Source organism: Delphinapterus leucas, unplaced genomic scaffold (assembly GCF_059928025.1).
Source record: "Delphinapterus leucas isolate spDelLeu-1000000601 "Yukka" unplaced genomic scaffold, BTC_Dleu_Yukka2 spDelLeu_asBTCV2_sq31, whole genome shotgun sequence".
Classification (NCBI taxonomy): Eukaryota; Metazoa; Chordata; class Mammalia; order Artiodactyla; family Monodontidae; genus Delphinapterus; species Delphinapterus leucas.
In genome coordinates this window covers 2,583,583-2,598,271 of record NW_028322240.1, presented here as the reverse complement: position 1 = coordinate 2,598,271, position 14,689 = coordinate 2,583,583, and positions in this window count along the sequence as shown.

Genomic DNA, 14,689 nt, shown 5'->3' with positions numbered 1-14,689 from the left:
CCTTTACACGCTTGCTTGGTGGCCAAAAAGGGCGTATGTGTTTTTTCCTGAATATATTCAGGAAAAAACGCATACGCGCTTTTTGGCCAAGTGCATCATTGTCAACATTCTGCCTCTTTTCCTATGCTTTAAGTGCAATTCCTGTCTACCCCCTGAAATCGTTTTCCTGAAATTCTGCCCCGCTTTCAAGTCCTCTTCGAAGACTTACTTCAATACATTTTTGGATGATAGCTGTCATTCATAACTCTGCAGGTTTGTGAATTTCAGTGGCCCTGAGCTCCTTTCTTCAACTCACTTTCTTGTGAGCTGGCTGCAAAACCGCAGGATTGCTTAGGGCGCTAATCTGTTTCTGGCAGGGCACGCTGAGCCTTTGGTTAATTCCTCTTCCTGGTGGGAAATGAGCGTTCCATTTGCCCGTGTAGGCACCTACAGCTAGTCTCTCATTGGTTCTCCCTATTACTGTACATCTTGCGCAGAAATTGCAAACTGTGCCCAACAGGAGGTTAATGGCACTGACTCTCCAAGTGGGGAGAGTGTTAGTAAAGCGTCTGGAATGATGAACCCGAGTACCAGGGGACGAAAACTGAGATGCATTTGAAAACGTTTTCCGGTCACACAGTGCACAGTACTGTGGGTTTCCCATGCATGTTTTAGCTGAAGGAAGAATCCCTTAAACCTGGAGAGTTGGGACCCATGTAATGGGTACCATGCAGTATGACTTCAAAGGGTCTGCGTTTGCTCAACGAACCTCACCAATGCTATCAGCCCGAAGTGTCCAGCCTTATGTCTCACCCAGCTCTGGATGTAGATGTGGTAAATCCAGGTTGCATCACATGCCCTGAATGAATTATTTAAGAATTGCTCTCTATTTCACTGTCATTGTGTTTTGTTTTTGTAATTCATTTTGATAATGGGATTTATTGGATTTTCTCTGCTGCGTTCATGCAGCTGTACACACGCTTGATTGTCTTAAGGAGACATATAAATCCATGGGTTTGAAGATTCTTACTAGTCAGGTGTATTCCTAGGCGTTGAATATGAGGTGTTTAGTCCATTTCGTTGAGCAAGGGGTAGGTCTTGACTATTACATATTTGGCTTATGGAAAGGTATCTGTGCTAATTTCTATCCCTGCTTTTATGCAGCACCCCAACACACTTTTCCCCTTAAGCATGCATAAGTTGGTTTTCTAAATTTGAGACCCTGTTCTGTTTTGTAATTCAGTTCATGTGTAGCCAAGTTTACATTCCGTGTATTAGTGATAACTTATGATGTTTCATTTTCTGTGTGACTTATTTCACTTAGAATCATCGTACCGGAATCCACTCATTATGCCGCGACGGGCCTGATGAAATAGATTTCATTGGTGAGTGATATTCCTTTGTAAGTACGTACCACACTTCTTTATCCATTTTTCGCTTTCTGGGATATTTAACTTGTTCCGTAGACGAGGTTCTTGTAAACAGAGCCGTCCGACACTTTGGGGTGGCTGTCTGTGTTTGATTTTAATTTCCGTGATCTATAAGACCATAAGTGGAAGTGCCATAGTCTCCGTTGCTTTGTTTCTTAGGTGTTTCAGGAAACACCATACACTTCTCCAGAGTGGCTGTTGGCATTTACATCCCGCCCATCAGCAATACAAGGCTCCCTGTTCTCCATGGCCTGTCCTGTGTTTCTGGTTTTTACACTTTTTTCAGATGGCCCTTTTGACGAATGGGAAATGAGACTTCATTGTAGTGCGGATTTCCATTTCTCGAGTGCTTGGTTGGCCAAAAAGTGCATATGTGTTTTTTCCTGAATATATTCAGGAAAAAATGTTTACGCACTTTTGTCCAAGTGCATCACTGTCAAAGATCTGCCGCTTTTCACATGCTTTAAATGCAATTCCAATCTACCTCCTGAAATATGATTCCTGCAATTCTGCCTCGTTTTCAAGTCCTCTTTGCAGACTTACTTCCATATATTTTTGCCAATAGCTGTCATTTATAACTCTGCAGGTTTGTGAATTACAGTGCCCGTGATTTCCTTTCTTAACTCGTTTCCTTGAAAACTGGCCACAGAACCGCAGGTTTGCTTCAGGCCGTAATCAGGGTCCGGCACGGCACTCTGAGACTTTGGTTCATTCCACTTCCTGGTGGGAAATTAGAGTTAAATATGCCCCTCCAGATACCTGCCTCACTCCTAGCCCCTTGGTGATGTGTGTCCTCTGGTTTGAGGCCACATGTGCTGGGTTCCTCACCTTTGGCTGATGTGGCCCCACTGGTGTGAGGACACTCCTGCCTGGTTCCCATCCCCTTGGTGATGTGGGCCCTCCGGTGAGAGTCTGATCCTGGTTGGGTTCCTCACACTTCTGTGAGGTGGGCCCTCTTCTCTGAGGTCACTCCTGCCTGGCTGGCACACCCCGCCTTGGCGACGTCGGCCCTCTGGTGGGATTTAGTGCCTGCTGGGTGTCTCCTCCCCTTGGTAATGAGGGCCCTCTGGCGTCAGGCCCTAACTCCTGGGCTCCCAATATTTTCTGATATGCGCCCTGTGGTTCGAGTACACTCCTGCCAGGTTCCCAACCCCATGGGAATGTGGGCCTTCTGCTCTGAGGTCCCAACCGTGGGTTACTCAGTTTCATGATGAGGGCCCTCTGCTGCGAGTTCTCTCCGGCCTGGATCCCATAGCCTCGCTGCTCTTGGCCACCTGCTGGGAGGTTACAACTGCGGGATTCCTCACCTTTTTTCTTCTATGGGCCCTCTGTTTTGAGACTCCTCCTGCCTGCCTCACTCCCAGCCCCTTGGTGATGTGTGTCCTCTGGTTTGAGGCCACGTATGCTGGGTCCCTCGCCTTTCGATGATGTGGCCCCACTGATGTGAGGACACTCCTGCCTGGTTCCTATCCCCTTGATGATGTGGGCCCTCTGGTGAGAGTCTGATCCTGGCTGGGTTCCTCACCCTTCTGTGAGGGGGGCCCTCTGCTGTGAGGTCACTCCTGCCTGGCTGGCACACCCCACCTGGGCAACATCGGCCCTCTTGTGGCAGTTGGAGCCTGCTGGGAACCTCCCCTCGGTGATGGGGGCCCTCTTGCCTCAGGCCCTAACTGCTGGGCACCCACATTTTCTGATACGTGCTAAGTGGTGCGAGGACACTCTTGCGAGGTTCCCATCCCCATGGGCATGTGGGCCTTCTCTTCTAAGGTCCCAACACCTGTGTTGTTCACCGTTTCATGATGTTGGCTCTCTGGTGTTAGTTCACCCAGGCCTAGATCCCATAGACTCTGTGCTCTGAGCGGCCTGCTGGGAGGTTCCTACTGCTGGATTCCTTACCTCTTTTATTCTTTGGGTCCTGTGTTTTCATGCTCCTACTTCCTGACTCACTTCCAGCCCATTTGTGATGTAGGTCCTCTGGTTTAAAGCCACATGTACCGGTTTCCTCACCTTTATTGATGTGGCCCCACTGGTGTGAGGACACTCCTGCCTGGTTCCCATCCCCTTGGTGATGGGGGCCCTCTGGTGAGAGTCTGATCCTGTCTGGATTCCTCACACTTCTGGGAGGTGGGCCCTCTGCTGTGAGGTCACTCCTGCCTGGCTGGCACACGTCACCTTGGCGATGTGGGCCCTCAGTTGGGAGTTGGTGCCTGCTGGGAGTCTCCTCCCCTCGGTAATGAGGGCCCTCTGGCGTCAGGCCCTAACTCATGGGCTCCCAAAATTTTCTGATGTGCGCCCTGTCGTGCGAGTACACTCCAGCCAGGGTCCCATCCCCATGGGGATGTGGGCTTTCTGCTCTGAGGTCCCAAAGCCTGGGGTGCTCACAGTGTCAGAATGTGGGCCCTCTGCTGTGAGTTCACTCCGGCATGGATCCCATAGCCTCGGTGCTCTGGGCCACCTGCTTGGAGCTTCCAGCTGCGGGGTTCCTCACCTTTTTTATTCTATGGGCGCTCTGTTGTGAGTTTCCTCCTGCATGCCTCACTCCCAGCCCTTTCGTGGTGTGTGTCCCCTTGTTTGAGGCCACATGTGCTGTGTTCCTCACCTTTCGCTGATGTGGCCCCACTGGTGTGAGGACACTCCTGCCTGGTTTCCATCCCATTGGTGATGTGGGCGCTCTGGTTAGAGTCTGATCCTGTTTGGGCTCCTCACACTTCTGTGAGGTGGGCCCTCTGCTGTGAGGTAACTCCTGCCTGGCTTGCTCCCATTGCCTTGGTGACGTCGGCCCTCTGGTGGCATTTGGAGCCTGCTGGTAGCCTCCTCTCCTCAGTGATGAGGGCCCTCTGGCGTCAGGCCATAACTGCTGGGTTCCCACATTTTCTGATACGTGCTAAGTTGTGCGAGGACACTCCTGCGAGGTTCCCATCCCCAGGGGGATGTGGGCCTTCTGCTCTGAGGTCCCACTGGCTGGGTTGCTCACAGTTTCATGATGTGGGCCCTCTGCTGTGAGTTCACTGTGGCCTGGATCCCATAGACTCCATGCTCTGGACCACCTGCTGGGAGGTCCAAACTGCTGGATTCCTCACATTTTTTATTCTGTGGGCCCTGTGTTGTTAGGCTACTCCTGCCTGCCTCACTCGGAGCACCTTGGAAATGTGGGTCCTCTGGTTTAGGCCACATGTGCTGGGTTCCTCACCTTTCTATAATGTGGCCACACTGGTGTGAGGACACTCCTGCCTTGTTCCGATCCCCTTGGTGATGTGGGCCCTCTGGTGAGAGTCTTATCCTGGCTGGGTTCCTCACCCTTCTGTGAGGTAGGCCCTCTGCTGTGAGGTCAATCCTGCCTGGCTGGCACACGTCAACTTGGCGACGTGGGACCTCAGTTGGGAGTTGGTGCCTGCTGGGAGTCTCCTCCCCTCGGTAATGAGGGCCCTCTGGCGTCAGACCCTAACTCCTGGGCTCCCAAAATTTTCTGATGTGCGCCCTGTGGTGCGAGTACACTCCTGCCAGGATCCCAACCCCATGGGAATGTGGGTCTTCTGCTCTGAGGTCCCAATGGTACGTTCCTCAGTTTCATGATGAGGGCCCTCTGGTGTGAGTTCACTCCGGCATGGACCCCATAGCCTCGCTGCTCCTGGCCTCCTGCGGGGAGGTTCCAACTGTGGGATTCCTCACCTTTTTCCTTCTATGGGCCCTCTGTTTTGAGACTCCTCCTGCCTGCCTCACTCCCAGCCCCTTGGTGATGTGTGTCCTCTGGTTTGAGGCCACGTGTGCTGGGTCCCTCACCTTTCGATGATGTGGCCCCACTGGTGTGAGGACACTCCTGCCTGGTTCCTATCCCCTTGGTGATGTGGGCCCTCTGGTGAGAGTCTGATCCTGGCTGGGTTCCTCCCACTTCTGTGAGGTGGGCCCTCTGCTGTGAGGTCACTCCTGCCTGGCTGGCACACCCCGCCTTGGCAATGTCGGCCCTCTTGTGGCAGTTGGAGCCTGCTCGGAGCCTCCTCCCCTCGGTGATGACGGCCCTCTGGCGTCAGGCCCTAACTGCTGGGTACCCACATTTTCTGATACGTGCTAAGTGGTGCGAGGACACTCGTGCCATGTTCCCAACCCCATGGGGATGTGGGCCTTCTGCTCTGAGGTCCCAACGGCTGGGTTGCTCACAGTTTCATGATGTGGGCCCTCGGCTGTGAGTTCACTGCGGCCTGGATGACATAGACTCGGTGCTCTTGGCCGCCTGCTGGGAGGTTCCCACTGCACGATTCCTCAGCTTTTTTATTCTATTGTCCCTGTGTTGTGAGTCTACTCCTGCCTGCCTCACTCCGAGCCCCTTGGAGATCTGGATCCTCTGGTTTAGGCCACATGTGCTGGGTTCCTCACCTTTCTATGATGTGGCCACCCTGGTGTGAAGACAGTCCTGCCTGGTTCTGATGCCCTTGGTGATGTGGGCCCTCTGGTGAGAGTCTTACCCTGGCTGGGTTCCTCACCATTCTGTGAGGTAGGCCCTCAGCTGTGAGGTCACTCCTGCCTGGCTGTTGCACGTCACCTTGGCGACATGGGCCCTCAGTTGGGAGTTGGTGCCTGCTTGGGGTCTCCTCCCCTTGGTAATGAGGGCCCTCTGGCGTCAGGCCCTAACTTCTGGGCTCCCAAAATTCTCTGATGTGCGCCCTGTGGTGCGAGTACACTTCTGCCAGGGCCCCAACCACATGGGAATGTGGGCCTTCTGCTCTAAGGTCCCAACGGCTGGGTTGCTCACAGTTTCATGATGAGGCCCCTCTGTTTTGAGTTCAGTCAGGCCTGGATCCCATAGCCTCGCTGCTCCTGGCCACCTGCTGGGAGGTTCCAACTGCGGGATTCCTCACCTTTTTTACGCTATGGGCCCTCTGTTTGGAGGCTCCTCCTGCCTGCCTCACTCCCATCCCCTTGGTGATGTGTGTCCTGTAGTTTGAGGCCACGTGTGCTGGGTCCGTCACATTTCGGTGATGTGGCCACACTGGTGTGAGGACACTCCTGCCTGGTTTCCATTCCCTTGGTGATGTGGGCCCTCCGGTGAGAGTCTGATCCTCTTTGGGTTCCTCACACTTTTGTGTGATTGGCCCTCTGCTCTGAGGTCACTCCTGCCTGGCTGGCACACCCCGCATTGGCGACGTCGGCCTTCTGGTAGCAGTTGGAGCTTGCTGGGAGCCTCCTCTCCTCAGTGATGAGGGCCCTCTGGCGTCCGGCCCTAACTGCTGGGCTCCCCACCTTTTCTGATGTGTGCCCACTGGTGCGATGACACTCCTGCTTGGTTCCCTTCCCCATGGGGATGTGGGCCTTGTGCTCTGAGGTTACAACGGCTGGGTTGCTTACAGTATCACGATGAGAGCCCTCTGTTGTGAGTTCATCACTGCCTGGATCCCATAGCCTCGGTGCTCTGGGCCGCCTGCTGGGATGTTCCAACTGCTGGATTCCTCACCTTTTTAATACAATGGGCCATGTGTTTTGAGGTTAATCCTGCCTGCCTCGCTCCGAGACCCATGGTGATGTGGGTCCTCTGGTTTGAGGCCACATGTGCTGGGTACCTCAACTTTCGATGATGTGGCCCCACGGGTGTGAGGACACTCGTGCCTGATTCCCAGCCCCTTGCTTATGTGGGCACTCTGGTGAGAGTCTGATCATGACTGGGTTCCTTACCCTTCTGTGAGATGGGCGCTCTGATGTGAGGTCACTCCTGCCTGGATGGCTCACATCGCCTTGGCGACGTAGGCCCTCTGTTGGCCACTGAAGCATGCTGGGAGCCTCCTACCCTCTTTAATGAGGGCCCTGGAAGAAACGCATATGTCCTTTTTGACCAAGTGCATCATTGTCGAAGTTCTGCCTCTTCTCCTATACTTTCAGAGGACTTCCCGTCTACCTCCTGAAATCGTATTCCTGGAATTCTGCCCCGCGTTCAAGTCCTCTTTGCAGCCTTACTTCAATATATTTTTGGACGATAGCTGTCATTTATAACTCTGCAGGTTTGTGAATTACAGTGCCCCTGAGCTCCTTTCTTCAACTCGCTTTCTTGTGAGCTGGCCGCAAAACCGCAGGATTGCTTCAGGCCCTAATCTGGTTCCGGCACGGCATGCTGAGCCTTTGGCTAATTCCTCTTCCTGGTGGGAAATGAGCGTTAAATTTGTTCGTGCAGACACCTACAGCTAATCTCTCATTGGTTCTCCCTATTCCTGTTCATCTTGCGCAGAAATTCCAAACTGTGCCAAACAGGAGGTTAAAGGCACTGACTCTCCAAGTGGGCAGAGTGTTAGTAAAGCGTCTGGAATGGTAAAACCGAGTAGGAGGGGACGAAAACTGAGATGCATTTAAAAAGGTTTCCCGGTCACACGGTGGACCATATTCTGGGTTTCCCATGCGTGTTTTACCTGAAGGAAGAATCCCTTCAACCTGGAGAGTTGGGACCCATGGAATGGGTACCATGCAGTATGACTTCAAAGGGTTGCCTTTGCTCACCGAACGTCACCAATGTTATCAGCCCGAAGTGTCCAGCCTTATGTCTCACTCAGCTCGGGGTGTAGATGTGGTAATTCCAGGTTGCATCACAAGCCCTGAGTGAATTATTTAAGAATTGCTCTCTATTTCACTGTCATTGTGTTTTGTTTTCAAAATTTATTTTGATAATGGGATTTATCGGATTTTCGCTGCTGCGTTTAGGCCGCTGTACACACGCTTGATTTCCTTATGGAGACATATAAATCCATGGGTTTTAAGATTCTTACTTGTCAGGTATGCTCCCAGGCGTTGAATATGGGGTGTTGAGTACATTTCATTGAGCAAGGAGTAGGTCTTATCTATTATATATTTGGCTTATGGAACGGTATCGGTGCTAATTTCAATCTCTGGTTTTATGCAGCACCCCAACTCACCTTTCCCCATTAGCAAGCATAATTTGGTTTTCTAAATTTGAGACCCTGTTCTGTTTTGTAATTCAGTTCATGTGTAGCCAAGTTTACATTCCGTGTATTAGTGATATCTTATGATGTTTCTTTTTCTGTGTGACTTATTTCTCGTAGAATCATCGTTCCTGAATCCACTCATTATGCCGCTACGGACCTGATGACGTAGATTTCATTCCTGAGTGATATTCCATTGTACGTGCGTACCACAACTTCTTTATCCATTTTTTGCTTTCTCAGATAGTTAACTTATACCGTAGACAATGTTCTTGTAAACAGAGCCATCCCAGACTTTGGGGTGGCTGTGTGTTTTTGATTTTAATTTCCCTAAGCTATAGGACCATAAGTGGAAGTGCCATAGGCTGTGTTGCTTTGTTTCCTACATGTTTCAGGAAACACCATACACTTCTCCAGAGTGGCTGTTGGCAATTTACATCCCGCCCATCAGCATAACAAGGCTCCCTGTTCTCCATGACCTGTCCTGCCTTTCTGGATTTTACACTTTGTTCAGATGGCCCTTTTGACCGGTGGGCAGTGAGACTTCATTGTAGTGCAGATTTCCTTTACACGCTTGCTTGGTGGCCAAAAAGGGCGTATGCGTTTTTTCCTGAATATATTCAGGAAAAAACGCATACGCGCTTTTTGGCCAAGTGCATCATTGTCAACATTCTGCCTCTTTTCCTATGCTTTAAGTGCAATTCCTGTCTACCCAATGAAATCGTTTTCCTGAAATTCTGCCCCGCTTTCAAGTCCTCTTCGAAGACTTACTTCAATACATTTTTGGATGATAGCTATCATTCATAACTCTGCAGGTTTGTGAATTTCAGTGGCCCTGAGCTCCTTTCTTCAACTCACTTTCTTGTGAGCTGGCTGCAAAACCGCAGGATTGCTTAGGGCGCTAATCTGTTTCTGGCAGGGCACGCTGAGCCTTTGGTTAATTCCTCTTCCTGGTGGGAAATGAGCGTTCCATTTGCCCGTGTAGGCACCTACAGCTAGTCTCTCATTGGTTCTCCCTATTACTGTACATCTTGCGCAGAAATTGCAAACTGTGCCCAACAGGAGGTTAATGGCACTGACTCTCCAAGTGGGGAGAGTGTTAGTAAAGCGTCTGGAATGATGAACCCGAGTACCAGGGGACGAAAACTGAGATGCATTTGAAAACGTTTTCCGGTCACACAGTGCACAGTACTGTGGGTTTCCCATGCATGTTTTAGCTGAAGGAAGAATCCCTTAAACCTGGAGAGTTGGGACCCATGTAATGGGTACCATGCAGTATGACTTCAAAGGGTCTGCGTTTGCTCAACGAACCTCACCAATGCTATCAGCCCGAAGTGTCCAGCCTTATGTCTCACCCAGCTCTGGATGTAGATGTGGTAAATCCAGGTTGCATCACATGCCCTGAATGAATTATTTAAGAATTGCTCTCTATTTCACTGTCATTGTGTTTTGTTTTTGTAATTCATTTTGATAATGGGATTTATTGGATTTTCTCTGCTGCGTTCATGCAGCTGTACACACGCTTGATTGTCTTAAGGAGACATATAAATCCATGGGTTTGAAGATTCTTACTAGTCAGGTGTATTCCTAGGCGTTGAATATGAGGTGTTTAGTCCATTTCGTTGAGCAAGGGGTAGGTCTTGACTATTACATATTTGGCTTATGGAAAGGTATCTGTGCTAATTTCTATCCCTGCTTTTATGCAGCACCCCAACACACTTTTCCCCTTAAGCATGCATAAGTTGGTTTTCTAAATTTGAGACCCTGTTCTGTTTTGTAATTCAGTTCATGTGTAGCCAAGTTTACATTCCGTGTATTAGTGATAACTTATGATGTTTCATTTTCTGTGTGACTTATTTCACTTAGAATCATCGTACCGGAATCCACTCATTATGCCGCGACGGGCCTGATGAAATAGATTTCATTGGTGAGTGATATTCCTTTGTAAGTACGTACCACACTTCTTTATCCATTTTTCGCTTTCTGGGATATTTAACTTGTTCCGTAGACGAGGTTCTTGTAAACAGAGCCGTCCGACACTTTGGGGTGGCTGTCTGTGTTTGATTTTAATTTCCGTGATCTATAAGACCATAAGTGGAAGTGCCATAGTCTCCGTTGCTTTGTTTCTTAGGTGTTTCAGGAAACACCATACACTTCTCCAGAGTGGCTGTTGGCATTTACATCCCGCCCATCAGCAATACAAGGCTCCCTGTTCTCCATGGCCTGTCCTGTGTTTCTGGTTTTTACACTTTTTTCAGATGGCCCTTTTGACGAATGGGAAATGAGACTTCATTGTAGTGCCGATTTCCATTTCTCGAGTGCTTGGTTGGCCAAAAAGTGCATATGTGTTTTTTCCTGAATATATTCAGGAAAAAATGTTTACGCACTTTTGTCCAAGTGCATCACTGTCAAAGATCTGCCGCTTTTCACATGCTTTAAATGCAATTCCAATCTACCTCCTGAAATATGATTCCTGCAATTCTGCCTCGTTTTCAAGTCCTCTTTGCAGACTTACTTCCATATATTTTTGCCAATAGCTGTCATTTATAACTCTGCAGGTTTGTGAATTACAGTGCCCGTGATTTCCTTTCTTAACTCGTTTCCTTGAAAACTGGCCACAGAACCGCAGGTTTGCTTCAGGCCGTAATCAGGGTCCGGCACGGCACTCTGAGACTTTGGTTCATTCCACTTCCTGGTGGGAAATTAGAGTTAAATGTGCCCCTCCAGACACCTGCCTCACTCCTAGCCCCTTGGTGATGTGTGTCCTCTGGTTTGAGGCCACATGTGCTGGGTTCCTCACCTTTGGCTGATGTGGCCCCACTGGTGTGAGGACACTCCTGCCTGGTTCCCATCCCCTTGGTGATGTGGGCCCTCCGGTGAGAGTCTGATCCTGGTTGGGTTCCTCACACTTCTGTGAGGTGGGCCCTCTTCTCTGAGGTCACTCCTGCCTGGCTGGCACACCCCGCCTTGGCGACGTCGGCCCTCTGGTGGGATTTAGTGCCTGCTGGGTGTCTCCTCCCCTCGGTAATGAGGGCCCTCTGGCGTCAGGCCCTAACTCCTGGGCTCCCAATATTTTCTGATATGCGCCCTGTGGTTCGAGTACACTCCTGCCAGGTTCCCAACCCCATGGGAATGTGGGCCTTCTGCTCTGAGGTCCCAACCGTGGGTTACTCAGTTTCATGATGAGGGCCCTCTGCTGCGAGTTCTCTCCGGCCTGGATCCCATAGCCTCGCTGCTCTTGGCCACCTGCTGGGAGGTTACAACTGCGGGATTCCTCACCTTTTTTCTTCTATGGGCCCTCTGTTTTGAGACTCCTCCTGCCTGCCTCACTCCCAGCCCCTTGGTGATGTGTGTCCTCTGGTTTGAGGCCACGTATGCTGGGTCCCTCGCCTTTCGATGATGTGGCCCCACTGATGTGAGGACACTCCTGCCTGGTTCCTATCCCCTTGATGATGTGGGCCCTCTGGTGAGAGTCTGATCCTGGCTGGGTTCCTCACCCTTCTGTGAGGGGGGCCCTCTGCTGTGAGGTCACTCCTGCCTGGCTGGCACACCCCACCTGGGCAACATCGGCCCTCTTGTGGCAGTTGGAGCCTGCTGGGAACCTCCCCTCGGTGATGGGGGCCCTCTTGCCTCAGGCCCTAACTGCTGGGCACCCACATTTTCTGATACGTGCTAAGTGGTGCGAGGACACTCTTGCGAGGTTCCCATCCCCATGGGCATGTGGGCCTTCTCTTCTAAGGTCCCAACACCTGTGTTGTTCACCGTTTCATGATGTTGGCTCTCTGGTGTTAGTTCACCCAGGCCTAGATCCCATAGACTCTGTGCTCTGAGCGGCCTGCTGGGAGGTTCCTACTGCTGGATTCCTTACCTCTTTTATTCTTTGGGTCCTGTGTTTTCATGCTCCTACTTCCTGACTCACTTCCAGCCCATTTGTGATGTAGGTCCTCTGGTTTAAAGCCACATGTACCGGTTTCCTCACCTTTATTGATGTGGCCCCACTGGTGTGAGGACACTCCTGCCTGGTTCCCATCCCCTTGGTGATGGGGGCCCTCTGGTGAGAGTCTGATCCTGTCTGGATTCCTCACACTTCTGGGAGGTGGGCCCTCTGCTGTGAGGTCACTCCTGCCTGGCTGGCACACGTCACCTTGGCGATGTGGGCCCTCAGTTGGGAGTTGGTGCCTGCTGGGAGTCTCCTCCCCTCGGTAATGAGGGCCCTCTGGCGTCAGGCCCTAACTCATGGGCTCCCAAAATTTTCTGATGTGCGCCCTGTCGTGCGAGTACACTCCAGCCAGGGTCCCATCCCCATGGGGATGTGGGCTTTCTGCTCTGAGGTCCCAAAGCCTGGGGTGCTCACAGTGTCAGAATGTGGGCCCTCTGCTGTGAGTTCACTCCGGCATGGATCCCATAGCCTCGGTGCTCTGGGCCACCTGCTTGGAGCTTCCAGCTGCGGGGTTCCTCACCTTTTTTATTCTATGGGCGCTCTGTTGTGAGTTTCCTCCTGCATGCCTCACTCCCAGCCCTTTCGTGGTGTGTGTCCCCTTGTTTGAGGCCACATGTGCTGTGTTCCTCACCTTTCGCTGATGTGGCCCCACTGGTGTGAGGACACTCCTGCCTGGTTTCCATCCCATTGGTGATGTGGGCGCTCTGGTTAGAGTCTGATCCTGTTTGGGCTCCTCACACTTCTGTGAGGTGGGCCCTCTGCTGTGAGGTAACTCCTGCCTGGCTTGCTCCCATTGCCTTGGTGACGTCGGCCCTCTGGTGGCATTTGGAGCCTGCTGGTAGCCTCCTCTCCTCAGTGATGAGGGCCCTCTGGCGTCAGGCCATAACTGCTGGGTTCCCACATTTTCTGATACGTGCTAAGTTGTGCGAGGACACTCCTGCGAGGTTCCCATCCCCAGGGGGATGTGGGCCTTCTGCTCTGAGGTCCCACTGGCTGGGTTGCTCACAGTTTCATGATGTGGGCCCTCTGCTGTGAGTTCACTGTGGCCTGGATCCCATAGACTCCATGCTCTGGACCACCTGCTGGGAGGTCCAAACTGCTGGATTCCTCACATTTTTTATTCTGTGGGCCCTGTGTTGTTAGGCTACTCCTGCCTGCCTCACTCGGAGCACCTTGGAAATGTGGGTCCTCTGGTTTAGGCCACATGTGCTGGGTTCCTCACCTTTCTATAATGTGGCCACACTGGTGTGAGGACACTCCTGCCTTGTTCCGATCCCCTTGGTGATGTGGGCCCTCTGGTGAGAGTCTTATCCTGGCTGGGTTCCTCACCCTTCTGTGAGGTAGGCCCTCTGCTGTGAGGTCAATCCTGCCTGGCTGGCACACGTCAACTTGGCGACGTGGGACCTCAGTTGGGAGTTGGTGCCTGCTGGGAGTCTCCTCCCCTCGGTAATGAGGGCCCTCTGGCGTCAGACCCTAACTCCTGGGCTCCCAAAATTTTCTGATGTGCGCCCTGTGGTGCGAGTACACTCCTGCCAGGATCCCAACCCCATGGGAATGTGGGTCTTCTGCTCTGAGGTCCCAATGGTACGTTCCTCAGTTTCATGATGAGGGCCCTCTGGTGTGAGTTCACTCCGGCATGGACCCCATAGCCTCGCTGCTCCTGGCCTCCTGCGGGGAGGTTCCAACTGTGGGATTCCTCACCTTTTTCCTTCTATGGGCCCTCTGTTTTGAGACTCCTCCTGCCTGCCTCACTCCCAGCCCCTTGGTGATGTGTGTCCTCTGGTTTGAGGCCACGTGTGCTGGGTCCCTCACCTTTCGATGATGTGGCCCCACTGGTGTGAGGACACTCCTGCCTGGTTCCTATCCCCTTGGTGATGTGGGCCCTCTGGTGAGAGTCTGATCCTGGCTGGGTTCCTCCCACTTCTGTGAGGTGGGCCCTCTGCTGTGAGGTCACTCCTGCCTGGCTGGCACACCCCGCCTTGGCAATGTCGGCCCTCTTGTGGCAGTTGGAGCCTGCTCGGAGCCTCCTCCCCTCGGTGATGACGGCCCTCTGGCGTCAGGCCCTAACTGCTGGGTACCCACATTTTCTGATACGTGCTAAGTGGTGCGAGGACACTCGTGCCATGTTCCCAACCCCATGGGGATGTGGGCCTTCTGCTCTGAGGTCCCAATGGCTGGGTTGCTCACAGTTTCATGATGTGGGCCCTCGGCTGTGAGTTCACTGCGGCCTGGATGACATAGACTCGGTGCTCTTGGCCGCCTGCTGGGAGGTTCCCACTGCACGATTCCTCAGCTTTTTTATTCTATTGTCCCTGTGTTGTGAGTCTACTCCTGCCTGCCTCACTCCGAGCCCCTTGGAGATCTGGATCCTCTGGTTTAGGCCACATGTGCTGGGTTCCTCACCTTTCTATGATGTGGCCACC